The 26242-nt window shown below is 47.2% G+C and overlaps 1 protein-coding gene across 1 annotated transcript in view; it reads left to right on the forward strand.

Annotated features, from left to right (window-relative positions):
• The window catches only part of GRIK2 (glutamate ionotropic receptor kainate type subunit 2), a 1085136-nt gene that overhangs the window by 912411 nt on the left and 146483 nt on the right, over positions 1-26242 (forward strand). The window lies entirely within an intron of this gene.

The following is a 26242-nucleotide window of genomic DNA, read 5'->3' on the forward strand; positions in this document are numbered from 1 at the left end:
ATTTTCTAACAATTGCTCCAACAATTGATCTATTTTCACCAAGCTGCTTGGCAATTTCCCCCGTAGCCCTTTCCAGCCTTGTGGAGGTCCACAATTTTGTCTCTGGTATCTTTTGATAGCTCTTTGGTCTCGCCCATGGTAGTAGTTGGCATCTGACTGACTGTGGGGTGGACAGGTGTCTTTAAAGAGCTCAGACAGGTGCTACTAATTTATATTAATGAGTGGAGTAGAGGTGGACTTTTTAAAGGCACAGTAACAGTTCTCTGAGAGCCAGATTTCTTGCTGTTTCTCAGGTGTTCAAATACTTATGTTCAGCAGTGCAAGACAAATAAATTCTTTAAAAATCATACAATGTAATTTCCAGATTAATATTTTTTTTATTCTGTCTCTCAGAGTGGGAATGTACCTACAATGTGAATTTCAGACCCCTCCATGATTATTTCTAAGTGGGAGAACTAGCAAAATCGCAGGGTTTTCAAATACTTCTGTTCCTCACTGTGTATATACACTGCTCAAAAAAATAAAGGGAACACTTAAACAACACAATGTAACTCCAAGTCAATCACACTTCTGTGAAATCAAACTGTCCACTTAGGAAGCAACACTGAGTGACAATCTTTGTGCAAGGAGGAACAGGAGGAGCACTGCCAGAGCCCTGCAAAATGACCTCCAGCAGGCCACAAATGTGCATGTGTCTGCTCAAACAGTCAGAAACAGACTCCATGAGGGTGATATGAGGGCCCGACGTCCACAGGTGGGGGTTGTGCTTACAGCCCAACACCGTGCAGGACGTTTGGCATTTGCCAACACCAAGATTGGCAAATTCGCCACTGGTGCCCTGTGCTCTTTACAGATGAAAGCAGGTTCACACTGAGCACATGTGACAGACGTGACAGAGTCTTGAGACGCTGTAGAGAATGTTCTGCTGCCTTCAACATCCTCCAGCATGACCGGTTTGGCATTGGGTCAGTAATGGTGTGGGGTGGCATTTCTTTGGAGGGCCGCACAGCCCTCCATGTGCTCGCCAGAGGTAGCCTGACTGCCATTAGGTACCGAGATGAGATCCTCAGACCCTTTGTCAGAACCATATGCTGGTGCGGTTGGCCCTGGGTTCCTCCTAATGCAAGACAATGCTAGACCTCATGTGGCTGGAGTGTGTCAGCAGTTCCTGCAAGACGAAGGCATTGATGCTATGGACTGGCCCGCCCGTTCCCCAGACCTGAATCCAATTGAGCACATCTGGGACATCATGTCTCGCTCTATCCACCAATTGCACCCCAGACTGTCCAGGAGTTGGCAGATGCTTTAGTCCAGGTCTGGGAGGAGATCCCTCAGGAGACCATCCACCACCTCATCAGGAGCATGCACAGGTGCTGTAGGGAGGTCATACAGGCACGTGGAGGCCACACACACTACTGAGCCTCATTTTGACTTGTTTTAAGGACATTACATCAAAGTTGGATCAGCCTGTAGTGTGTTTTTCCACTTTAATTTTGAGTGTGACTCCAAATCCAGACCTCCATGGGTTGAAAAATTTGATTTCCATTTTTTTATTTATGTGTGATTTTGTTGTCAGCACATTCAACTATGTAAAGAACAAAGTATTTCAGAAGAATATTTAATTAATTCAGATCTAGGATGTGTTATTTTTGTGTTCTCTTTATTTTTTTGAGCAGTGTATATATATATATATATATATATATATATAGTGGGGATTCGCTCTGGTAGGCAGGGTAAGCGGACACAGTACAGAGGCAAAAAAAACTGTTTGTAAAGCATAACTTCGGTGTTTATTCACACATAAGGCCTAAATAAAACAACACTTTTCAGTCTTGGTGTTAGTTCACACAATGGAAAGTCCACAGAACAAAAATAACCTTGTTTGCAGTTTTATCTCCAGCGGTCCACAGCAGGCTTTAAGGGGCCTGTTTCCCAGCGTGTGGCTCTCAGCCCTCCAGCACGGCACAAAGCTTCAGATCCCGAACAAAAAGACTAACAGCGATCCACTGTCAGAGAGGAGTAATCCACACCCAGCTGACACTGCTGGCTGGGTTTGATATAGGCCAGTCGAGGCCCGGCCTGGAATATGGGGAGTAGTCACCCACCCAGCACTTTTGACTACTCCCAGTAAGAGTCGTCCCGGATCAGCTATACAGTCATACTACAATAGCAAAAGTGTCAATCAGCACTAGCTGCCGCTGACACCTCTCACTTCACCGAGGCCAGGGACCTCCTTGACACATACCTTTCGTCAATGACGGACCCTTGCGCCTTCCTACATACCTCCCCCCCTTTGTTCAACCCTGAGGGGGTGAACAGTTGCCAGACAGTGTATCCGGAACAGGTCTTCCGCGTTTACTTGTAAGCGGCCTACCCAGTGTTCCACTGAGAACTTGAAGTTCTATAATGACAAGAACCATCTAGTGACTCTAGCATTCCTCTCTTTGGCCTTGCTTATCCACTTGGGAGGAGGGGAGTGGTCGGTGACCAGATGGAACTTTCTCCCCAACAGATAATAGCGGAGAGACTCGAGTGCCCATTTGATCTCTCTCCACTATACTGTACCTAGTCTCGGCTTCGGTGAGTTTGTTGCTCAGAAAAACAACGGGATGTTCCTCCCCATTGATTTCCTGAAAGAGTACACCTCCGAGGCCTACTTCAGAGGCATCGGTCTGTACCACACACTCCCTCTTGAAGTCGGGCGTCACCAAAACCGGTGACCCGCACATGACCGACTTCAAAGCGTCTTCCACCTGGTCATTCCAGCGGACCATCAATGACTTCTGTCCCATCAAAAGCCCTGTCAACGGAGCCGCTAAAGTTGCAAAATAGGGAACAAACCTCATATAATAGTCCACCATTCCCAGGAACAACTTTACTTCCCTAGTGGTAATAGGTCGTGGCCAATTCCTAATCACCTCTATTTTATTCACTTGGGGTTTCATAACTCCCTGTCCAATGACGTACCCAGGTACTTAGTCTCCTCTAACCATATTGCACATTTCTTTGGGTAAGCAATCAGTCCAGCCCAGGGGCGTAACTAGAAGTGACTGGGCCCCACAGCAAATATTTGTAAGGGCCCCTCCAGCGCGCTTTGCACCTCCCTCCTCCTGTGTAAACCCCACTCCTTTGGCACAGTGTAGCGGTATACTGTATATTGTGTGGCACAGTGGATGCTATATGTGTATAACATAAACATATTTCATATGAAGACTTACAGTTACTTGACCCCTGGGGATCTCGGACACCACTTCAACACTTGGCCGGGGGCTCGGCGGAGCTGATGTTGTGCTTTATCCTAATGAGAAAGATTTCATAATAAGGATTTGGAGAAGGGGCAGAGGGATAGCAGAGCAGGGAGAGGCTGGTGCTGCTACTAGGGGGTCATACCATAGGGGAGTAATAAAGCCCACTATAATGCCCCCCCAGTAGTAATAATTCTCCTTATAATGTGACAGTGCAAAAATACCCCCTTGTAATGCCCCCAGTTGAGCTAATGTCCCCATAGTGCCCCCATAGTGTCCCAGTATAAAATACCCCTATATAGTGCCCCCAGTAAATTCCCCCATAGTGTTCCTCTCCCCCCTTCCTGCTAGTGCCCCCCATAATGTACCAGTATAAAATGCCCCATATATAGTGCCCCAGTAGATGCCCCTCAGTGTCCGGTCTCTGATAGGCTGCCGGCCTAGTGTCCCCCATAATGCCGCCCAATAATGTGACAGTAAATGTCCCCATAGATGCCCCCCCATCATGTGCCAGTATCAAGTGCCTCTCTCCTCCCCCCCACATGTCCCAGTATCATAGTGCCATCTCCCCCCACCAATGTGCCAGTATCAAGTGCCTCTCTCCTTCCCACCCCCCATGTGCCAGTATCATAGTGCCAAACCCCCCCAATTGCCAGTATCAAGTGCCTCTCTCTTCCCCCCCATGTCCCAGTATCATAGTGCCATCTCCCCCCCAAAAAAGTGGCAGTATCAAGTACCCCCCCATGTGCCAGTATCATAGTGCCAAACCCACCCATGTGCCAGTATCAAGTGCCAACCCCCCCCCCACATGCCAGTATCAAGTGCCTCTCTCCTCCCCCCATGTCCCAGTATCATAGTGCCATCTCCCCCCCCAATGTGCCAGTATCAAGTGTCTCTCTCCTTCCCACCCCCCATGTGCCAGTATCATAGTGCCAAACCCCCCCATGTACCAGTATCAAGTGCCTCTCTCTTCCCCCCCATGTCCCAGTATCATAGTGCCACCCCCCCTCTACAAAAAAGTGCCAGTATGAAGTGCCTCTCTCCCTCCCCCCATGTGCCAGTATCAGGTGCCAACCCCTCCCCCCCATGTGCCAGTATCAGGTGCCTCTCTCCCCCCCATGTGCCAGTATCAAGTGCCAACCCCCCTCCCCCCATGGTGCCAGTATCAAGTGCCTCTCTCCTCCCCCCATGTCCCAGTATCATAGTGCCATCTCCCCCCCCACAAAAAAAGTGCCAGTATCAAGTGCCTCCCTTCCCCCCCCCATGTGCCAGTATCAGGTGCCTCTCCCCCCCCCCATGTGCCAGGATCAGGTGCCAACCCCCCCAGGTGCCAGTATCAGGTGCCAACCCCCTCCCCTCCAGGTGCCAGTATCAGGTGCCTCTCCCCCCCATGTGCCAGTATCAGGTGCCAACCCCCCTCCCCCCCAGTTGTCAGTATCAAGTGCCTCTCTCCTCCCCCCATGTCCCAGTATCATAGTGCCATCTCCCCCCCCACAAAAAAGTGCCAGTATCAAGTGCCTCTCTCCCCCCCCCATGTGCCAGTATCAGGTGCCTTCCCCCCCCCCCCATGTGCCAGTATCAGGTGCCAACCCCACCAGGTGCCAGTATCAGGTGTCAACCCCTCTCCCCCCTTTGTGCCAGTATCAGGTGCCTCACCCCCCCATGTGCCAGTATCAGGTGCCAACCCCCCCAGGTGCCAGTATCAGGTGCCAACCCCCCTCTGTATCAGAGGCAAAGCACATAACCACAAGACCATAAGAGCTGCCTTGCTGCTGACTGAAAAAATATGAGACTTCTACTGTTATAGCTGGCTAAGTGTACATCTATACACATGACAGCTGCTCATATACAGAGATATAGCAGAGCTGAGTGTGCTGGGACAGCTGTCATATAGAGATATAGCAGTGTGTATAGATGTACACTTAGCCAGCTATAACAGTAGAAGTCTCATATTTTTTTAATCAGTTGCAATGCCTCCTTTATGGCTGTGTGGGTAAATGCTTTGCCTCTGATACACTGATACATTGGAGGTTGTGGGTTTAAATCCCAGACACATCAGGAGACTTTAGGAGAAAGTAAGATTAGATCACATTAGCGAGGGGGCCTGGTCAGCCGCTGCTGCTGTGAAGGGGCCCTGAACATTAAGACAAGAATAAATATTTAACTAACTTGAAAATAAACTGTCACACACGCTGCCGGGGCAGCCCGGGCCCCGAAGCAGCTGCTTCCCCTGTTTCCCCGGTAGTTACGCCACTGGTCCAGCCTTCCTAAGGGAGTCCACTACAGCCTGCACTTTGGGTAGATGTCAGTACTGTGGATGATGATATCGTCCAGGTAAGCCGACGCGTACCGACGATGTAGAAGAAGTACAATATTCATAAGTCATTTGAATGTGGCGGGGGCACCGTGCACACCGTGCAGACCTGATACAGCCCTTCAGGGGTGACAAAGGCTGTCAGCAATTTTCACTGTGGCAACTGCTTCTCTTGCATCAGACCGAGGATAGAGATGTCGCGAACGCAAATGTTCGCGAACTGGCGAACCGCCATAGACTTCAATAGGCAGGCGAATTTTAAAACCCACAGGGACTCTTTCTGGCCACAATAGTGATGGAAAAGTTGTTTCAAGGGGACTAACACCTGGACTGTGGCATGCCGGAGGGGGATCCATGGCAAAACTCCCATGGAAAATTACGTAGTCGACGCAGAGTCGGGTTTTAATCCATAAAGGGCATAAATCACCTAACATTCCTAAATTGTTTGGAATAACGTGCTTTAAAACATCAGGTATGATGTTGTATCGATCAGGTAGTGTAAGGGTTATGCCCGCTTCACAGTGACAGACCAAACTCCCCGTTTAACGCACCGCGAACAGTCCATTTGCACAACCGCAAACTCCCCATTTGCACAAGGTTGGATACCAAGCTAGCCATGTCCCGTTCCTTGTCCTCACTGATGTCATTAAAGGTCTCTTCCTCCACCCAGCCACGTACAACACCAAGGGTCCCCGAAAGGTGACAACAAGCCCCCTGGGACGCCTGCTGTGGTTGGTCTTCCACCTCCTCAAAGCCACCTTCCTCCTCTGACTCCTCTTCTTCAGACTCCTCTCTCTGCGTTGCCTCTCTCTGCGTTATTATAAGGTGTGTTAAGTAGTACAATTCCTATCAGTTTAATCCCTGTTATGTCCCCTATCAGGGGACGTGTATATGGCATTGATTTTAGGAACCGGGAGATGGAAAAAGATGCTTGTTTGGTCCTCCTACTTCAAATTTGGGGCACTGCGCGTGCAATTTAATGTGCTGCCAGATAGTTGTGGTGTGTTATGTTGTTCTATTCTTATCAGTTTAATCCCTGTTACGTCCCCTATCAGGGGACGTGTATATGGCATTGATTTTAGTAACGTGGAGATGGAAAAAGATGCTTGGTCGGTCCTCCTACTTCAAATTTGGGGCACTGCGCGTGCAATCTAATGTGCCGCCAGATAGTTGTGGTGTGTTTTGTTGTTCTATTCTTATCAGTTTAATCCCTGTTACGTCCCCTATTAGGGGACATGTATGGAATAGATTTTAGACAACTGCAAAGAGTTGTCAATAGTTGACACACTCATGACACAAATTTTATACCTCTATGTGTCAATCTTGGTGTAGTTATGACTGTGCTCGTGCGCACGTTTGGGAGATTGTAGGCGATGGGGGTTTTACAAAGCCTATGGTCGTACTGAGGTAGTTCAGTGACAGTTAAGTGACCCAGAAAACAATGATTCTGCAGTGTGGGCCCATTGTTGGCCTCGTAGGCTTTAATGATCACCTTAGATGATCACAAAGAAAATTTATGTTTTTTCTATGCAAAATTATCCAGCCGATCGCTTTTGGTCTGTTCACAATGAAGCAACGACCTTATCATCTGGGGTGTGCCAACATTGCCATTGCCAACACACTCATAGAGGTGGTCGCTTCATTGTGATACGCAAGCCCCTTCAAAACGACAAGGTAACGATCACGAAGGGGAATTGACACATGTATGTGCCTTTTTTTTGTTTTGTTTTTGCAGCCACAGTGCAGCACCAGAGGCCAGAAAAATTAGGCATGTACGCATGCCTGAAAAATTAGGTATTGTTGTAGCCAGAAAAATTGATGTTTGTTTCCCAAGCAGAAAGTGCCCTAAAACATTGCGGCTTGAACCCTAGTTGGTGGCGGATAAGTCACGAAAGTCATCCGGCATTCAGAGATAAAATACACCTGCGTGTGGACCATTTTTAGCCCAAGGCAGCTCATCTCATCAGGCCTTTTTTAGTCTAATGTATTGCCCACTGTCAGTCCTTTCGGGATCCATCCCTCATTCATCTTAATAAAGGTGAGGTAATCTAGACTTTTTTGACCTAGGCGACTTCTCTTCTCAGTGACAATACCTCCTGCTGCACTGAAGGTCCTTTCTGACAGGACACTTGAAGCGGGGCAGGCCAGAAGTTCTATCGCAAATTGGGGTAGCTCAGGCCACAGGTCAAGCCTGCACACCCAGTAGTCAAGGGGTTCATCGCTCCTCAGAGTGTCGATATCTGCAGTTAAGGCGAGGTAGTCTGCTACCTGTCGGTCGAGTCGTTCTCTGAGGGTGGACCCCGAAGGGCTGTGGCGATGCGTAGGACTTAAAAAGCTCTGCATGTCCTCCATCAACAACACGTCTGTAAAGCGTCCTGTCCTTGCCGGCGTGGTCGTGGGAGGAGGAGGAATACTTTCACCTCTTCCCCTGTTAGATTCCCGTTGTGCTGTGACATCACCCTTATACGCTGTGTAAAGCATACTTTTTAATTTATTTTGGAACTGCTGCATCCTTTCCGACTTGCGGTAATTTGGTAACATTTCAGGTACTTTCTGCTTATACTGGGGGTCTAGTAGCGTGGACACCCAGTACAGGTCGTTCTCCTTCAGCCTTTTTATACGAGGGTCCCTCAACAGGCATGACAGCATGAAAGACCCCATTTGCACAAGGTTGGATGCCGAGCTACTCATGTCCCGTTCCTCGTCCTCACTGATCTCACTGAAGGTATGTTCTTCCCCCAAGCCACGTACAACACACGGGTACCAGATAGGTGACAACGAGCACCCTGGGATGCCTGTTGTTGTTGGTCTTCCTCCTCAAAGCCACATTCCTTCTCTGACTCCTCTTCCTCACACTCCTCTTCCAGCATTGCCGCAGGTCCAGCAAGCGATGCTGATAAGGCTGTTTCTGGTGGTGATGGTGACCACAACTCTTCCTCTTCCTCTTCCCGCTCATCTACGGCCTGATCCAGCACTCTTCGCAGGGCATGCTCCAGGAAGAAAATAAATGGCATGATGTCGCTGATGGTGCCTTCGGTGCAACTGACTAGGTTTGTCACCTCCTCAAAGGACGCATGAGCCTACAGGCATTGCACATTAGCGTCCAGTAACGTGGCAAAAAAATTTCCAGCTCCGCAGAGGCTGTCCTAGCACCCCGGTCATACAAATAATCGTCGATGGCTTTTTGTTGTTGGAGCAGGCGGTCGAACATTAGGAGTGTTGAATTCCAACGTGTCGTGCTGTCGCAAATCAAGCGCCTCACTGGCATGTTGTTTCGCCGCTGGATATCTGAAAAGTGCGCCATGGCCGTGTAGGAACGCCTGAAATGGCCACACACCTTCCTGGCCTGCTTCATGACGTCCTGTAAGCCTGGGTACTTATGCACAAAGCATTGTACGATCAGATTACACACATGTGCCATGCACGGCACATGTGTCAACTTGCTTCCGTTGTCACACACCACTGATCCACCTGTGCGTTCAGGGCGGACAGGAGTGCTGGTCCGGTGCGACTCTTTGCTTTCAGGCAAGTCAACCCCAAGATGGAGTGACACTGCCATATCCGGGATGTGGAATAGCCCCTGGGGAGCTGGGGGGGTGCCGTTGATGTGGAGCAAGACGCAGCAGCAGAAGAGGACTCAGCCGAGGAGGTTATGGAAGAGGATCGAGTAGGAGGAGTAGAGGAGGTGGCAGCAGGCCTGCCTGCAAGTCGTGGAGGTGTCACCAACTCCTCTGCAGAGCCACGCATTCCATGCTTGGCAGCCATCAGCAGGTTTACCCAATGCGCAGTGTAGGTGATATACCTGCCCTGACCGTGCTTTGCAGACCAGGTATCAGTGGTCAGATGGACCCTTGCCCCAACACTGTGTGCCAGACATGCCATTACTTCCTTTTGCACAATCGAGTACAGGTGGGGGATTGCCTTTTGTGCAAAGAAATTTTGGCCGGGTACCTTCCACTGCGCTGTCCCAATAGCTACAAATTTTTTGAAGGCCTCAGACTCCACCAGCTTGTATGGTAAAAGCTGGCGACAAGAGTTCCGACAAGCCAGCTGTCAGACGCCGGGCAAGGGGGTGACTGTGTGACATTGGCTTCTTACGCTCAAACATTTCCTTGACAGACACCTGACTGTGGGCAGATGAGCAGGAACTGCTGAAGGCGAGAGGCGGAGTGGCGAATGGTTGAGAGGGGGCAAGGAGGACAGCAGTGGTTGACGTGGCTGAAGATGCTGGACCAGGAGGAGGATGGCGGCTTTGAGTTTGTGTGCTGCTTGTACTCATGTGGGATCCCATAGGAGTTTGTGATTTGAGGTCATGTGCCTTCGCAAAGCAGTTGTACCTAGGTGGGTGTTGGACCCACGACTCAGTTTCTTTTGGCACAGGTTGCAAATGGCATCGCTGTTGTCAGAGGCAGACACACAAAAAAAATGTCACACTGCTGAGCTCTGCAATGACGGCATTCTGGTGGTGGCAACAGCATGCGTTGATTGGCGTGCTGTCTGGCTGACCCTGGGTGCCGATGCATGCTGTCTGACTGTGCCACTAGCTCCTTGCGACGACCTCCCCCTGCTTCCAACTCGTCTCCTCTTCCTCTCTGTCTCCCCATCTGAACTTTCCCCGGACACATCGTCATCATCAGCCGCTTCACTTGTATCTGACAACTCAGCAAAGGAAGCAGCAGCGGGTACAACATCATCATCATCACACCGTACGTCCATGGGTGTAATGCTGCCTGACTGAGACATATACCTGTTATCTACATCCTCTGGCAATAATGGTTGCGCATCACTCATTTCTTCCAACTGATGTGTAAATAACTCCTCTAAAAGATCAAGTGAAGCGGCTGTGGTGCTAGTGTTGGTGGTGGCGGCAGGCGAGCGAGTGGTAACTTGAGAAGTGCCCGAAGCTAAGCTGGAGGAGGATGGTGCGTCAAGGTTCCGAGCGGAAGCTGTAGAAGATTGGGTGTCCTGTGTTAGTCAGTCAACTATGTCCTCAGAACTTTTCGAGTTCAGGGTACGTAGCCTCTGAACACTGGGCATTATTCTAGGGCCAAAGGGAATCACAGCACCACAACCACGACGGCCCCTGTGGGGTGGCCTGCCTCTGCCTGTCATTTTTTTTTTGATTAGTTAAGTTGTGCTATGCGTGCAAGCTACTGTGACACCAGACATGAGTGGCACTGTGCACTGGCAGAAGTTGGCAGAGTAAACGCTGTAGGGCTGACACACACGCTTGCAGACAACCAACTGCTATTCAATCTATTACAGTCAAAATTGTATTTTTTTTAAAATGTGCACTACTGTTACACCAGATATGAGTTGCACTGGTGTGACACTGTGCCCTTGCAGGCCCTGAAACGCACACTTGTGAAGGAAAATGACTGCTATTATTTCAGTCCAAAAAGTGTTTTTTTTTTAAAATGTGCACCACTGTTACACCAGATATGAGTTGCACTGTTGTGACACTGTACCCTTGCAGGCCCTGAAATGCACACTTGTGAAGGAAAATGACTGCTATTATTTCAGTCCAAAAAGTGTTGTTTTTTTTAAATGTGCACCACTGTTACACCAGATATGAGTTGCACTGGTGTGACACTGTGCCCTTGCAGGCCCTGAAACGCACACTTGTGAAGGAAAATGACTGCTATTATTTCAGTCCAAAAAGTTTTTTTTTTTTTTTTTAAATGCAAGCTATTGTGACACCAGATATGTGTGGTGGCACTGGGCAAGTGGGCACAGTATACGCTGTGAGCCTGACACACACGCTGGCAGGCAGGCAACTGCAATTAGATTACACAGGAAAAACAAAAAAAGCAGACTGATGTTCTAGCCCTAAAAAGGGCTTTTTGGGGTGCTGTCCTTACAGAAGAGATCAGATGAGTCCTTCAGGACTGTAGTGGACACTGAATACACTAGCCTAGCTATCGATTTCCCTATTAAATCAGCAGTAGCTACACTGTCCCTCCTCTCACTAAGAATGCAGCTTCCGAATGAATCTAAAATGGATGCTGTCCAGAAGGTTGGAGGGTCTGGGAGGGAGGGTCTGCTGCTGATTGGCTGGAATGTGTCTGCTGACTGTGAGGTACAGGGTCAAAGTTTACTCAATGATGACGAATAGGGGGCGGACCGAACATTGCATATGTTCGCCCGCCGCGGCGAACGCGAACAAGCTATGTTCGCCGGAACTATTCGCCGGCGAACTATTCGGGACATCTCTAACCGAGGAGCCTGAACCTTTTTACCTACAAAACCTGGCCGCGGGCTGTCTTCAGTAGAGGACTCCCAATCTTTCCATGGTTTTAGTAAATTCACATGGTACACCTGCTCCGGCTTTCACCGCCCTGGCTGGTGTACCTTGTAGTTTACCTCTCCCACTTTCTTGAGTTCCACCTAGGGCGCCTGCCACTTAGCTAGGAACTTACTGTTTACGGTTGGTACCAGAACCAAAACCCGATCACCCGGGTTAAAGTTCCGGACCCGTGCCTTTTGATTATAGACCCTACTCTGGGCTCGCTGCGCTGTCTCCATATGCTCCCTGACCAAAGGTAACACTGTCTCCATCCGTCCTTGCATCTGGGTGACGTACTACATTTTTGTGCGGTATGTGTTGTTGTTCCCACGCTTCTTTAGCTATGTCCAACAGACCGCGAGGGTGTCTCCCATATAGCAGTTCGAAGGGCAAGAACCCAGTAGAGGCCTGGGGCACCTCTCGCACTGCGAACATGAGATAAGGCAGAAGAAGGTCCCAGTCCCTCCTATCCTTAGACACCACTCTTTTTAACATGTTTTTTAATGCTTGATTAAACCTTTCTACCAGGCTATCCGTTTGTGTATGATACATGGACGTCCGTAGCTGTTTTATGTGGAGCAACTTACAGAGTTTCCTCATGACCTTGGACATCAAAGGGGTCCCTTGGTCAGTCAGAACCTCTTTAGGTAGTCCCACTCAGGAAAACATCTCCATTTACTCCTTAACTATAAGTTTGGCCGATGTATGTCACAGGGGCACCGCCTCCGGGTACCGAGTGGCATAGTCTAGGATGAGCAAAATGTGTTGTTGCCAACTAGTGGACTTTGGTACTGGGCCTATGAGATCCATAGCGATTCGCTGGCACGGAACCTCAAAAATCGGGAGAGGTACCAAGGGACTACGGAAATGTGGCTTGGGGCTATTTATCTGGCAGGTTGGGCAAGATTCACAAAACTCTTCTACTTCTCTGAACACACTGGGCCAGTAAAACCGCTGTAGTATCCGGTCTTGCATTTTCTGCCACTCCAATACGAGCTTGCGATACACCTTGGGCACCACCAGCTGTTTAATATGCTCACCCCATAGTTGTTTTACCCGATACAGCACAGCATTTCCTGGTGAACAACAAAACAGGGAAACAATGACTCGGCCCCAAGTTTTTGTGGTTCACCATCAATTATGACCACATTCTCCCAGGCCTGGGATAAGGTTGGGTCCCGGTGTTGTGCGGTTCCAAAATGTTTACCAGAGAATTTGAGGTCTGCTAATTCAGGACCCAGCGGCAAATCCTCCACGTCTCCCACCATTACACTCAGCCGGTTTGTCTCCCCCTCTTCCACCAAAGTGGTGGTCACCCCTACCGCTGGCCCTTCAGTCTCAGGTTCCCAGGATTCCGGTTTGCCCCCTGAGCAAGCCACTTTACTTTGGTTACACCTGTCTCACAGGTATCGGTAACTTTCGTATCGGGCCACAGTGCCGGAAACCCGGGAAGTCTCTCCCAATTATAATTTCATAATGTAAATTGGTAGGGACGGCCACCTCGTGAGTCCACCTGCAGGCCACCGTGGACAGAGACACCAGGGCAGTGGGATAGTCCTTTAAGTCTGCATGGATGCACACAACCCTGACATTTAAGCCAGTATACTCGGCGGGCAGCACCAGGGCAGCTCTTACCAGGGACCTCAGACTCCCTAAGTCCAGCAGAGCCAATGCCAGAGTGTCTCCCACTTCCACCTAGCACAGGTGGCTATTGTCTATAGTCTCAGGGGTACCTGTCGCACATAGCTTCCTGGCATACAATGAGTGGCGGTAGCCATAGTTAGTATCCATGGGTTTGCCCCGATAGGGACAGTCGACCCTTATGTGGCCAGATCCTTACACTGCCAGCCGACCATCAGAACTGGGACTGCAGGGGCTACATCCCGATCAGGTTTTCCTGACACCAGCTGCCAGGGCTGGGGTGGAGATTTCCGGGGTTTGACTGCCCCCCTCCCCAAAGAACCCCCCTGTAGATTCTTGGCAGCCTCATGGTGCTCCCGCTGATGCAATTTAGCGTCCATAAGGGATTTCATGACAGCTTCCATTTTGACCAGGGACATGGGTTGTAATCTCGCTGGTTTAATGTATGACATGCAACCGTGCCCAGAAAAACTAAAAAATTTTGGCCTTCAGGCCAGCCTCACTGCGCTTGCCTGCATCCCCCACCAATTGTGGGGATTCGCTCTGATAGGCAGGGTAAGCGGACGCAGTACAGAGGCAAAGAAAACAGTTTGTAAAGCAAAACTTCAGTGTTTATTCACACATAAGGCCAAAACAAAACAACACATTTTAATCTTGGTGTTAGTTCACACAATACAAAGTCCACAGAACAAAAAATCACTTTGTTTGCAGTTCTATCTCCAGCGGTCCACAGCAGGCTTTAGGGGGCCTGTTTCCCAGCATGTGGCTCTCAGCCCTCCAGCACAACACAAAGCCTCAGATCCCAAACACAGAGACTGACAGTGATCCACTGTCAGAGAGGAGTAACCCACACCCAGCTGACACTGCTGGCTGGGTTTGATATAGGCCAGTCAAGGCCCGGCCTGGATTATGGGGAGTAGTCACCCGCCCAGCACTTTTGACTACTCCCAGTAAGATCTTTCCTGGATCAGCTATATAGCCATACTACAATAGCAAAAGTGTCAATCAGCACTAGCTGCCACTAACACTTAAAATTACCATCTCTTACTTCACTGAGGCCAGGAACCTTGGTGACACATACCTTCTGTCAACAACGGACCCTTGCACCTTCCTACTATATATATATATATATATATATATATTGTGGGGATCCACTCTGGTAGACAGGCGCAGTATAGAGGCAACGACAATGTCTTTTACTTAAACAGTTTGGTGTTTATTCACACATAAGGATAAGTAAAACAAAAAGTCAGTTTCAAGGAAAACAGTCACCTTGAGTCTGGTATTTGTTCACACCATGCAGCAATGCAGAAGTCCTTGAACATAACAGAAACCACCTGCTCTCACACCAACAAGGTAGCAAGCCTTTACCCAGGCTCAAACTCCCAGGTCCCAACACAGAGACTGACAGAGCTTCACTGTCAGAGTGTCACGAGGGTGTCGAGGACCACGCCTGACTCCGTTATACCCGGGGTCAGGAAGTCGCAGCGGTTGGCTGCACGCTCTATTTAAGATAGGGCTGTTTTCCTTATGGTAGCTTTCTGGGTTTGCTTAGCAAACCCTTTTGGCTCACTCAGGGATCCGTAGCTCCTTCTCCTCAGCTGTTCCTTGTCCAGCACTCCCAGACCTCCTTATATTTCTCTCTCACACTTCTCTGATTGCCAGAGATAGAGCTTCCTGCCTGGACATCTATTCTGACCTTCTGGAGCTGTGTTGCTGCGTTCGCTGGTAGTTACTCCAGTACGCTACCCTCCGGATCCCTGTTGGACCTTTTTGGTTTATTGTGGTCGCCCACCTGGGTGTATGTGTTTGTATGTTTTGTCTGTCCTCTCCCTGGTGTTTCCCTCTTAGTGATAGTGGTGTGGACTAGCGATCCCACCGGCCTGTTCACTATCCAGGGCTCATATTAGGGAAAGCCAGGGTTTAGGCACGTGATCGCCGCACGGGTGAGGAACCCGTCTAGGGACGTCAGGGCAGTCAGGTGTCAGCCGCAAGGTGAGTTAGGGGTCACCACCTTTCCCTCTCCCTTGGGCAGGGCTTTCCCTGTTTTCCTCCCTGTGCGTGTCGTCGGTCATTACATTATCTCTGGCCCTTATTTTGTGTAGGTAAAAAAAAAAAAAAATTTTTTTACCTACTTAGAATCCAGTATGGATCAAATTGCTGCTCTGTCCAAACAATTTCATGGCCTGTCTTTGGAGGTGGTAGGATTGAAGGCGTCGGTCCTCCAGCAACAGCAGCAATTACAACTGACTGCAAGCCCAGCGGTTGCTACTGGTAACCAGGTTGTTGCGGAACCCAAGGTCCCTCTCCCTGACAGATTTTCTGGGGGAAGGGACAAGTTTTTGACATTCCGTGAGGCCTGTAAGTTATATTTTAAACTGCGCCCTTACTCCTCTGGTAATGAAGATCAGCGGGTGGGGGTTGTTATTTCCCTGCTGCAGGGGGATCCGCAGTCCTGGGCGTTCTCTTTACCTACTGATTCCCAGGCTCTTCGGTCAGTGGATGAGTTTTTCGGGGCCTTGGGTCTCATATATGATGACCCTGACCGAGTCGCCCTGGCTGAATCAAGATTACGGAGACTCTTACAAGGAGAGCGGCCGGTAGAGGAGTATTGCTCTGAATTCCGTAGGTGGGCTACGGATACCCAATGGAACGACCCAGCTCTCAGGAGTCAGTTCTGCTCTGGGTTATCCGAAAGGGTTAAGGATGCGCTTGCATTATATGAGACCCCCTTTTCCCTTGATGCGGTTATGTCCCTTTCTATCCGAATAGATAGGCGCCTTAGGGTCAGGTTGAAAAAACCGGAGCAATTGGTAACCCCTCCCAAGCAGCAGTTAGTCTGTACGGACTTAGACGAGCCTATGCAGCTAGGAGGAACTACTCGTCAGGTCCGTCCTCCTGAGGCTCCGGTAGTGCTGGGTCTTCCCTGGTTGGTAGCGCACAATCCAGTGGTGGATCGGCAGGCCAGGGAGATATTGGAGTGGAGTGAGCAGTGCAGAGAAAATTGCTTAAATAGCAATTGCTTAGTCGCCTCCATATCTACCCTACCTACATTTATTTCGGACTTTGAGGATGTTTTTTCTGAAAAGGGTTGTCAGAAGTTACCACCTCATCGTCCTTATGATTGCCCGGTTAACCTTATTCCCGGCGCAAAATTACCCAAGACCAGGTTATATAATCTTTCGGGTCCAGAGAGACAAGCCATGAAAGATTATATCTCCGAGAGCTTGGCTAAGGGACACATCAGACCCTCTTCTTCACCCGTGGCTGCAGGTTTTTTCTTCGTTAAAAAGAAAGATGGAGGCCTGCGTCCTTGCTTAGATTTTCGCGAATTAAATCAGATAACCATCCGAGACCCATACCCTCTTCCTCTTATTCCTGACCTGTTTAATCAGATTGCGGGTGCTAGGTGGTTCTCCAAACTTGATCTTAGGGGTGCCTACAATCTGATTCGTATTAAGGAGGGGGATGAGTGGAAGACAGCGTTTAACACCCCTGAGGGGCATTATGAAAATCTAGTTATGCCTTTCGGTCTGACCAATGCTCCTGCCGTCTTTCAACATTTCGTTAATGACATTTTTAGTCATCTAATCGGCAGGTTTGTGGTAATATACCTAGATGATATTTTAATTTATTCGTCTGATCTGAAAACACATGAGGTGCCTGTCAGAAAAGTACTGCATGTCCTACGGACGAATGAATTATATGCTAAAATTGAAAAATGTGTCTTCGCCGTTCAGGAGATACAATTCCTGGGTTATTTTTTATCTGCGTCAGGTTTCCGTATGGATCCTAGGAAGGTCCAGGCAATTTTAGATTGGGATCTTCCTGAGAACCTCAAAGCACTACAACGGTTCTTGGGCTTCGCGAATTTCTATAGGAAATTCATTAAAAATTATTCACTTATTGTAAAACCGCTTACTGACATGACTAGGAAGGGGACTGATTTTTCTAAATGGTCTGACGCCGCTAAAGTTGCTTTTTCCTCTCTAAAAGAGAGGTTTACCTCAGCACCTGTACTGGTCCAACCTGATGTCTCTCAGCCTTTTATTGTTGAAGTCGATGCGTCAGAGGTGGGAGTGGGGGCGGTGCTGTCTCAGGGTCCGTCTCCTGGCAAATGGCGTCCTTGTGCTTTCTTTTCTAAAAAACTATCTGCAGCAGAAAAGAACTACGATATTGGCAATAGGGAACTATTAGCTATTAAACTTGCGTTTGAGGAGTGGCGTCATTTCTTAGAGGGGGCAGTCCACCCCGTCACTGTGATTGCGGACCACAAAAATCTTCTGTACCTCGAATCAGCTAAGCGTCTAGACAGGCTAGGTGGTCGCTATTTTTTACCAGGTTTAACTTTGTGATTACCTATCGTCCTGGGGCAAAGAACACCAAGGCTAATGCACTATCTCGTTGTTTCCCTGGAGGGGGTAATGTGAGTGATCCGGTACCCATTCTTCAAAGAGGAGTGGTTGTTTCTGCGGTACACTCTGTTTTGGAGGGGAAGGTGTTAGAGGCCCAGGGGGACGCCCCGGTCTCTTGCCCCTCAGAGAAATTGTTTGTACCGTTGAACTTACGTTTCGAATTATTAAAGGAACATCATAATTCGGCACTTGCTGGGCACCCGGGTAGTAAAGCAACCTTGGAACTATTGTCTCGTCGTTTTTGGTGGCCAAGGTTGCGTCAGGATGTATTGGATTTTGTGTCTTCTTGTTCTACCTGTGTGCGCGCAAAAGTTTCACATACACGTCCTGCAGGGTCTCTATTACCACTCGTCATTCCCAATAGACCGTGGACACATCTGTCAATGGATTTTATCACTGACTTACCTTTGTCTGCGGGTAAAACAGTTATTTTGGTAGTAGTGGACAGGTTTAGCAAAATGGTACACTTCATTGCGTTACCCGCACTACCTAATGCTAAGACTCTTGCTCAGGTATTCGTCAGTGAAATCGTGAAGCTTCACGGGGTCCCCTCCGATGTTGTTTCGGATCGGGGTACCCAGTTTATTTCTAAATTTTGGAAAGCTTTTTGTTATCGTTTGGGGGTACACTTGTCCTTTTCCTCTGCTTTCCATCCTCAGTCGAATGGACAGACTGAGCGTACCAACCAAAACCTTGAGACATATCTAAGATGTTTTGTGTCTGAAAACCAAGAGTTGTGGTCATCATATTTACCGTTAGCTGAGTTTGCCATAAATAATCGTCGTCAGGAATCCACTGGCAAGTCACCATTTCTTGGTGCATATGGTTTTCATCCCCAATTCTGTACTTTCAAAGAGGGGGGGTCTTCTGGGGTTCCCGAAGAGGAACGGTTTTCGTCATCTCTTTCATCGGTATGGCAGAAGGTGCAAGCTAACTTGAAAAATATGGGAGGTAAATACAAATGCATGGCTGATAAGAGACGGTCGCCAGGTCCGGACCTAGGAGTGAATGACTATGTGTGGTTGTCTACTAGGAATATTAAATTGAAGGTTCCCTCTTGGAAACTGGGTCCTAGGTTTATTGGCCCTTACAAAATTGTAGCCATCATCAACCCCGTGGCTTTTCGCCTGGAGTTACCTCAGACTTTTAAAATTCATAATGTTTTTCATAAGTCGTTACTCAAAAAATATGTTCCACCTCTAGAACCATCACCGCTGCCAACCCCTCCTGTTGTCGTGGATGGTAACCTAGAATTTCAGATATCCAAAATTGTTAATTCTCGTCGGGTCCGCCGCTCTCTTCAATATCTGGTGCATTGGAGAGGTTACGGTCCCGAGGAAAGAATGTGGGTTCCTGCGTCTGAGGTAAACGCCGACAGGTTAGTTCGGGTTTTTCATGCCTCTCATCCTGAGAGACCTGGTCCTGAGTGTCCGGAGGCCCCTCGTAGAGAGGGGGGTACTGTCACGAGGGTGTCGAGGACCACGCCTGACTCCGTTATACCCGGGGTCAGGAAGTCGCAGCGGTTGGCTGCACGCTCTATTTAAGATAGGGCTGTTTTCTTTATGGTAGCTTTCTGGGTTTGCTTAGCAAACCCTTTTGGCTCACTCAGGGATCCGTAGCTCCTTCTCCTCAGCTGTTCCTTGTCCAGCACTCCCAGACCTCCTTATATTTCTCTCTCACACTTCTCTGATTGCCAGAGATAGAGCTTCCTGCCTGGACATCTATTCTGACCTTCTGGAGCTGTGTTGCTGCGTTCGCTGGTAGTTGGTCCAGTACGCTACCCTCCGGATCCCTGTTGGACCTTTTTGGTTTATTGTGGTCGCCCACCTGGGTGTATGTGTTTGTATGTTTTGTCTGTCCTCTCCCTGGTGTTTCCCTCTTAGTGATAGTGGTGTGGACTAGCGATCCCACCGGCCTGTTCACTATCCAGGGCTCATATTAGGGAAAGCCAGGGTTTAGGCACGTGATCGCCGCACGGGTGAGGAACCCGTCTAGGGACGTCAGGGCAGTCAGGTGTCAGCCGCAAGGTGAGTTAGGGGTCACCACCTTTCCCTCTCCCTTGGGCAGGGCTTTCCCTGTTTTCCTCCCTGTGCGTGTCGTCGGTCATTACACAGAGAGGAGTAAATTCCTACCACCTGACAGTGCTGCCTGTGTTTTATAGCCCAAACTAAGACCCGGCCTGCAACGTGGGGAGAAGCCAACCACCCTGCACTTTGGCTGCTCCCAGTAAGAGCCGGCTCGGATCGGCTTTACAGCCATACTAAATAGCAAAACCATGTCAGCCAGAACTAGCTGCCGTTGACACATGAAATTACCGGCTCTTACCTCACTGAGGCCAGGAATCTCGGTGACACATATCTTCCGTGAATTACGGACCCTCCCTTGCGCCGTTCTAATATATATATATATATATATATATATATATACACTCACCTAAATAATTATTAGGAACACCTGTTCTATTTCTCATTAATGCCATTATCTAGTCAAGCAATCACATGGCAGTTGTTTCAATGCATTTAGGGGGTGGTCCTGGTCAAGACAATCTCCTGAACTCCAAACTGAATGTCAGAATGGGAAAGAAAGGTGATTTAAGCAATTTTGAGCATGGCATGTTTGTTGGTGCCAGACGGGCCGGTCTGAGTATTTCACAATCTGTTCAGTTACTGGGATTTTCACGCACAAGCATTTCTAGGGTTTACAAAGAATGGTGTGAAAAGGGAAAAATCCAGTATGTGGCAGTCCTGTGGGCAAAAGTGCCTTGTGGATGCTAGAGGTCAGAGGAGAATGGGCCGACTGATTCAAGCTGATAGAAGAGCAACGTTGACTGAAATAACCACTCGTTGCAACCGAGGTATGCAGCAAAGCATTTGTGAAGCCACAACACGCACAACCTTGAGACGAATGGGCTACAACAGCAGAAGACCCCACCGGGTATCACTCATCTCCACTAAAAATAGTCAACCAATATTAACAGGACAGAATGATATCAAAACATCGGACCCCCAAGGAGTCATAATAATCACCAAAAAAATGAAACTAACTTTCGTATGTATGAAAATCCAAAAAGCTTTATTGTAAATATATATAAACCGTACATACATGTATTATAAAACAGGCAGACAAGGCGGGACACACAGATGAGGAGCAGGACCCAAGGAGAGGCCGGGAGATCAGTGCAAGAAAAATACAGGGAAAAAGAATACTAGCTGAAAGAGCATACCTCAGAGTCTCATAGCAGCAACGCCCCAAAGACAATGCAACAGAGGCGATTGTGGAGACTGAGGTTTAAGATGGAAGGAACACAAAGGAACACAATTAAACATACCCTGAATGGTGCAAAGATCTCTCGGCCAACTCCTGACCCAACGCCGTTTTGCCAGTAGATCTGGCTTCTTCCGGGGATCTACTGGCGAAACGGCGTTGGGTCAGGAGTTGGCCGAGAGATCTTTGCACCATTCAGGGTATGTTTAATTGTGTTCCTTTATGTTCCTTCTATCTTAAACCTCAGTCTCCACAATCGCCTCTGTTGCATTCTGTTTGGGGCGTTGCTGCTATGAGACTCTGAGGTATGCTCTTTCAGCTAGTATTCTTTTTCCCTGTATTTTTTTTATTATTTTTTTTTGCACTGATCTCCCGGCCTCTCCTTGGGTCCTGCTTCTCATCTGTGTGTCCCGCCTTGTGCTGCCTGTTTTATAATACATGTATGTACTGTTTATATATATTTACAATAAAGCTTTTTGGATTTTCATATATACTTAAGTTAGTTTCATTTTTTTGGTGATTCAACTACAAATAGGAAAAAGAGGCTACAATTTGCACGAGCTCACCAAAATTGGACTGTTGAATACTGGAAAAATATTGCCTGGTCTGATGAGTCTCGATTTCTGTTGAGACATTCAAATGGTAGATCCGAAGTTGGCGTAAACAGAATGAGAACATGTATCCATCCTCTGATGGCTACTTCCAGTAGGATAATGCACCATGTCACAAAGCTCGAATCATTTCAAATTGGTTTCTTGAACATGACAATGAGTTCACTGTACTAAAATGGCCCCCACAGTCACCAGATCTCAACCCAATAGAGCATCTTTGGGATGTGGTGGAACGGGAGCTTTGTGCCCTGGATGTGCATCCCTCAAATCTCCATCAACTGCAAGATGCTATTATATCAACATGGGCCAACATTTCTAAAGAATGCTATCAGCACTTTGTTGAATCAATGCCACGTAGAATTAAGGCAGTTCTGAAGGCAAAAGGGGGTCCAACACCGTATTAGTATAGTGTTGTTAATAATTCTTTAGGTGAGTGTATATCAGCTATATCAGGAATAGAATGCTCTCTAAGCTCCTTTAGTAGTGAGGGGAAACGCTCCATCACTATACCATGATGCTTTACTCTCTTCCTTCAACTCAACTCCACTTCTTAACTTCTCTACTTGCTACTCAACTATAGCTTCCGCCAACCTCATCCTTGGTAGGAAGTAGGACTAGCCCACTCCTGGGCTAGGGGGAGAATGGAATGGTAAGTTCCATTCTATCTAAAGGCACTCTCTGCCAGATACACTGCCACTTGCTGGACACCAGGCACATTATATGTAATAATAGTTGCAGCCATTACAGAAATTAGCTAGGTATAAAAATAGTAGCGCCCCCTCTGGGATACTACACTTGTGAGGAGGGGGTTGCACCCCAATAATTTTTCCTAGTAGTTGACTCTAAATTGTTTCTTGGTTTACTTTTCTGTGGCCTGGTAGTACAGTCAACATAGCCATGATGAAATGAATATTGACATAAACAAGGGTTTCTCAATAACTAATTAACTCTGTGTGTATCAATGTAAGTGCATGTTGCCATTCATAATATTAAAACTACCAGTATAATATTGTGTATTAACACAACTGTATTTGGAAATAAAGCCATACTTGTTTTTCTCTTTTATAATACTGTAGATAAAACAAAATTTATGTTAAAATTAAAAATTAAACTATAATTAATTAGAATACAATGGAGAAGCAGTTGTGGGCATTTTGTTAGAATCACTTTTTAAGTATCCAAAATACAAATATGCATTGATACTGCATATGGTTACATAAAAAATATAATGTCTACTGAAACTGTCATGCGGAAATTGTTTTTATTCTTTAAAGAGGACCTTTCACTAGATTAAAAAATCTAAACTAACTACAGGGAATACAGAATTATTTTTGAACCATGTTCTCAATGAACCCAAAAAACTCATTAATATCAAAGCTGAATATTTTTGGAAGTAGTTTTTAGTTTGTTTTTAGTTTTAGCTATTTTAGGGGGATATCTGTGCATAATTATTAGGCAACTTAACAAAAAACAAATATATACCCATTTCAATTATTTATTTTTACCAGTGAAACCAATATAACATCTCAACATTCACAAATATACATTTCTGACATTCAAAAACAAAACAAAAACAAATCAGTGACCAATATAGCCACCTTTCTTTGCAAGGACACTTAAAAGCCTGCCATCCATGGATTCTGTCAGTGTTTTGATCTGTTCACCATCAACATTGCGTGCAGCAGCAACCACAGCCTCCCAGACACTGTTCAGAGAGGTGTACTGTTTTCCCTCCTTGTAAATCTCACATTTGATGATGGACCACAGGTTCTCAATGGGGTTCAGATCAGGTGAACAAGGAGGCCATGTCATTAGATTTTCTTCTTTTATACCCTTTCTTGCCAGCCACGCTGTGGAGTACTTGGACGCGTGTGATGGAGCATTGTCCTGCATGAAAATCATGTTTTTCTTGAAGGATGCAGACTTCTTCCTGTACCACTGCTTGAAGAAGGTGTCTTACAGAAACTGGAAGTAGGACTGGGAGTTGACCTTGACTCCATCCTCAACCCGAAAAGGCCCCACAAGCTCATCTTTGATGATACCAGCCCAAACCAGTACTCCACCTCCACCTTGCTAGCGTCTGAGTCGGACTGGAGCTCTCTGCCCTTTACCAATCCAGCCACGGGCCCATCCATCTGGCCCATCAAGACTCACTCTCATTTCATCAGTCCATAAAACCTTAGAAAAATCAGTCTTGAGATATTTCTTGGCCCAGTCTTGACGTTTCAGCTTGTGTGTCTTGTTCAGTGGTGGTCGTCTTTCAGCCTTTCTTACCTTGGCCAAGTCTCTGAGAATTGCACACCTTGTGCTTTTGGGCACTCCAGTGATGTTGCAGCTCTGAAATATGGCCAAACTGGTAGCAAGTGGCATCTTGGCAGCTGCACGCTTGACTTTTCTCAGTTCATGGGCAGTTATTTTGCGCCTTGGTTTTTCCACACGCTTCTTGCGACCCTGTTGACTATTTTGAATGAAACGCTTGATTGTTCGATGATCACGCTTCAGAAGCTTTGCAATTTTAAGAGTGCTGCATCCCTCTGCAAGATATCTCACTATTTTTGACTTTTCTGAGCCTGTCAAGTCCTTCTTTTGACCCATTTTGCCAAAGGAAAGGAAGTTGCCTAATAATTATGCACACCTAATATAGGGTGTTGATGTCATTAGACCACACCCCTTCTCATTACAGAGATGCACATCACCTAATATGCTTAATTGGTCGTAGGCTTTCGAGCCTATACAGCTTGGAGTAAGACAACATGCATAAAGAGGATGATGTGGTCAAAATACCCATTTGCCTAATAATTCTGCACACAGTGTATACAGACATGGAGAGTGGCGCCCAGGGATCCCCCTGCACTTACTATTATCCCTGGCGCCGCTCCGTTCTCCCGGTACAGGCTCCGGTATCTTCACATGTTAGGCTCCACCCAGTGGAACCTGCCGGCGTCTCCTTCTCCCATGCTGTAGCGCTGGCCAATCGCAGCGCTCAGCTCATAGCCTGAGAGTTTTTTTTTCTCTCAGGCTATGAGCTGAGCGCAGCGATTGGCTAGCGCTACAGCATGGGAGAAAGAGACGCCGGCAGGTTCCACTGGGTGGAGCCTAACATGTGAAGATACCGGAGCCTGTACCGGGAGAACGGAGCGGCGCCAGGGATAATAGTAAGTGCAGGGGGATCCCTGGGTGCCGCTCTCCATGTCTGTATACTTAGTTTAGATTTTTTAATCTAGTGAAAGGTCCTCTTTAAGTAGAATGTTACAAAACAGGATGCGATCAGCAGATTAATGCAGCAGTTTTGTAGGAAAAGTACAAATTCATAGCACTACCTTACATTTATGCATATGCAGTTATCTGTCCCAATATAGAAAATAGACAAAGTAGAGCAAGCAAAATATTAACCAATCATTATGCTGTATTCCTTTTCTTCAGCCACTGAATTATGAAAACTGAAATATGATTAGTTGTAGTATGCACATTCCTTTTATACTAATTGTAACATAATATGATTTAGAATAAAACATTTGGGGAAATTAAACCTAGCGCAAAGGAACATATTGATTGTTATTGGCAATGGCTCATCTTTTGAACTAGTGATGATAAATCTTTCTTTAGGTAGCCATACACATTAGATGAATGCCAACTTTAACTGCTGATTTCAGCAGGACCGGTCAACCATCGAATATGAGAGTGCTCCATTTGGCAGAGGTTTACTCTACTTTCTCCATTCCAAACATATACACACTTCCGATCCAATCATGCATGTGTACAGATGTAGTAGAGTTAACACACATGCTTTATGAGACGTGTTATCTAAACTAAATGCGTTAAGCAAACACCTTTGATTGCTTTTCAATATCTTTTGTTTCAAGATAACACGATGAGTTAAGAAATTTGAGTTAAGAGTTTGTGTGTTAACCCTGCTAAATCTGTATAAGAGAGAAGGGTAGTTGGAAGAATATTTGATTGCTGAGTATTCAGTAAACACCTTTCTTAAATGGGTAGTCCGCTTTAATGTAATAAACATTGAGGGTTATTTACTATGCTGAAATATGCCTAAGTAGGAGCATTTCGGCTGCATATAGCTATTTGTGACTTTTCCTCGCTCACGTCAGGTCTAAAATTGTGGGCATGGCCTGGGAAGGGGATGGTCCGGGAGTCCCATATCATTCATCATTTTCTAAGCCTGTTTCAGGCATAGAAAATGGTCTAAATGTTAGACAGCTAGGAAGCTGTCTTACATTTAGAACTGGTACTAGATGTGCTGAAGTTATGGAGAGGTTGGCGCCTCTTCATAACATCGCCGGATCCATTACTAGTTTAAGGCTTTATTAAGTCTGGCGTCTAAAATTTCAATATATTATGTGAATTTGTCATACATACCATTTGCTGTGTATGAAAATATAACCATGGGAGTGATAGACATTTTTTGAAAACCCTCCCCCAGTTCATTTGTGATCTGAAATAAGTCCATA

The sequence above is a fragment of the Bufo bufo genome, chromosome 4 (assembly GCF_905171765.1).
Source record: "Bufo bufo chromosome 4, aBufBuf1.1, whole genome shotgun sequence".
Taxonomy (NCBI): Eukaryota; Metazoa; Chordata; class Amphibia; order Anura; family Bufonidae; genus Bufo; species Bufo bufo.